The sequence below is a fragment of the Salmo salar genome, chromosome 10 (genome assembly GCF_965601325.2).
Source record: "Salmo salar chromosome 10, fSalSal1, whole genome shotgun sequence".
In the NCBI taxonomy this organism is placed as follows: domain Eukaryota; kingdom Metazoa; phylum Chordata; class Actinopteri; order Salmoniformes; family Salmonidae; genus Salmo; species Salmo salar.
The window spans coordinates 122,483,911-122,486,694 of NC_138300.1; positions in this window are offsets into that span (position 1 = coordinate 122,483,911).

Below are 2,784 nucleotides of genomic sequence, written 5' to 3' on the forward strand. Positions count from 1 at the left end.
GTTCCCCAGAAAAGAGCGCTGCCGTGTCCCCCTCTTTCAGATTGACACGAGTCTTCAACGTTTATCCACCTCGATGTAAGAATGCGAGATCCCCTCAAAATGCAGGAACGTTTTATTTGGGTGTTTCTTCACCGCGTCCAAAAAGCAGTCCAACATGCCATAGAAAGTTGTTTTTGTATTTTGCCAGCCTGATTACAATTTTTTGTGTTTTGAACATATATGAACACGGTTGGCCAATGTATGGATCGAATGTTTTCGGAAGAACGGACATAATATCCAATCCGGCAGCTGCGGGTTATAAACGCTTTTGTCCCTGAAAATTCTAACTTTGTAGAACTACCTCTAAACTAGTCGGTGGGAAAACCCATAATTAGCCTATTAGCAAATAGCCTACTATATTCCGAATTCATAGCCCTACAATACACATTTAACACGTGGTTAGTGGCTAATCAAGTCAATGACAATAACAATCATTTCGATCTGATTCCAGTGCTAAAATCACTGATGTCTCTTAATAGGCCTACCTACAATAGTTTACCTTTATTTAACTAGGCAAGTCAGCTAAGACCAGTAGGTTAACTGCCTTGTTCAGGGGCAGAACGACAGATTTGTACCTTGTCAACTCGGGGACTCGATCCAGCAACCTTTCGGTTACTAGTCCAACGCTCTAACCACCAGGCTACCTGCCGCCCCTCCCCTCTAACCGCCAGGCTGCCTGCCGCCCCTCCCCTCTAACCGCCAGGCTGCCTGCTGCCCCTCCGCTCTAACCACCAGGCTACCTGCCTCCCCTCCACTCCACTCTAACCACCAGGCTGCCTGCCTCCCCTCCACTCCACTCTAACCACCAGGCTGCCTGCCTCCCCTCCACTCTAACCACCAGGCTGCCTGCCTCCCCTCCAACCGCCAGGCTGCCTGCCGCCCCTCCGCTCTAACCACCAGGCTACCTGCCTCCCCTCCACTCCACTCTAACCACCAGGCTACCTGCCTCCCCTCCACTCCACTCTAACCACCAGGCTACCTGCCTCCCCTCCACTCTAACCGCCAGGCTACCTGCCGCCCCTCCACTCTAACCACTAGGCTACCTGCCTCCCCTCCACTCTAACCACCAGGCTACCTGCCTCCCCTCCACTCCACTCTAACCACCAGGCTACCTGCCTCCCCTCCGCTCTAACCACCAGGCTACCTGCCTCCCCTCCGATCTAACCACCAGGCTACCTGCCTCCCCTCCGATCTAACCACCAGGCTACCTGCCTCCCCTCCACTCTAACCACTAGGCTACCTGCCTCCCCTCCACTCTAACCACTAGGCTACCTGCCTCCCCTCCACTCTAACCACTAGGCTACCTGCCTCCCCTCCACTCTAACCACTAGGCTACCTGCCTCCCCTCCACTCTAACCACTAGGCTACCTGCCGCCCCTCCACTCTAACCACTAGGCTACCTGCCGCCCCTCCACTCTAACCACTAGGCTACCTGCCGCCCCTCCACTCTAACCACTAGGCTACCTGCCTCCCCTCCACTCTAACCACTAGGCTACCTGCCTCCCCTCCACTCTAACCACTAGGCTACCTGCCTCCCCTCCACTCTAACCACTAGGCTACCTGCCTCCCCTCCACTCTAACCACTAGGCTACCTGCCTCCCCTCCACTCTAACCACTAGGCTACCTGCCTCCCCTCCACTCTAACCACTAGGCTACCTGCCTCCCCTCCACTCTAACCACTAGGCTACCTGCCTCCCCTCCACTCTAACCACTAGGCTACCTGCCTCCCCTCCACTCTAACCACTAGGCTACCTGCCTCCCCTCCACTCTAACCACTAGGTTACCTGCCTCCCCTCCACTCTAACCACTAGGCTACCTGCCTCCCCTCCACTCTAACCACTAGGTTACCTGCCTCCCCTCCACTCTAACCACTAGGCTACCTGCCTCCCCTCCACTCTAACCACTAGGCTACCTGCCTCCCCTCCACTCTAACCACTAGGTTACCTGCCTCCCCTCCACTCTAACCACTAGGCTACCTGCCTCCCCTCCACTCTAACCACTAGGCTACCTGCCTCCCCTCCACTCTAACCACTAGGCTACCTGCAGCCCCTCCACTCTAACCACTAGGCTACCTGCCTCCCCTCCACTCTAACCACTAGGCTACTGTAACCGATGTGAAATGGCTAGTTAGTTAGCGGTGGTGCGCGCTAATAACGTTTCAATCGGTGACGTCACTCGCTCTGAGACTTGAAGTAGGGTTGCCCCTTGCGTTGCAAGGGCCGCTGCTTTTGTGGTGCGATGGGTAACGATGCTTCGTGGGGTGTCAGTTGTTGATGTGTGCAAGGGTCCCTGGTTCGAGCCCAGGTTGGGACGAAGAGAGGGACGGAACCTACACTGTTACACTACCTACCGACCAATCTAAGCATGGTACTTTCAGAAGTTCATTTTCCACCCCAGACATGAAACCCGAGTCCAACGCAGAAAGGAGGTAGGACAATTTTTTGTTTTTTTTGTTTTATTTAACTAGGCAAGTAATTTATTAAGGAGTGCATGGTGACAGCATTGGAGGAAAATAACTACACCGTCAAAATGTATGGGAAACATAATTGCAACATTTCTTAGTGCAACAAGCCCCTCTGGTTCGTGAACTTTCATCATCAACTTGCAGCACCGGGCGCTGTCCATATTGATTTTAAAAATAGTGACCCACACGCAAGTGGTGGCTAATATTTGTTGTAATTTATCCAATTCTGTTCTCATCATGGGTATATCCCCTCTAATATTGTAAATAAGCTTTCACATCTG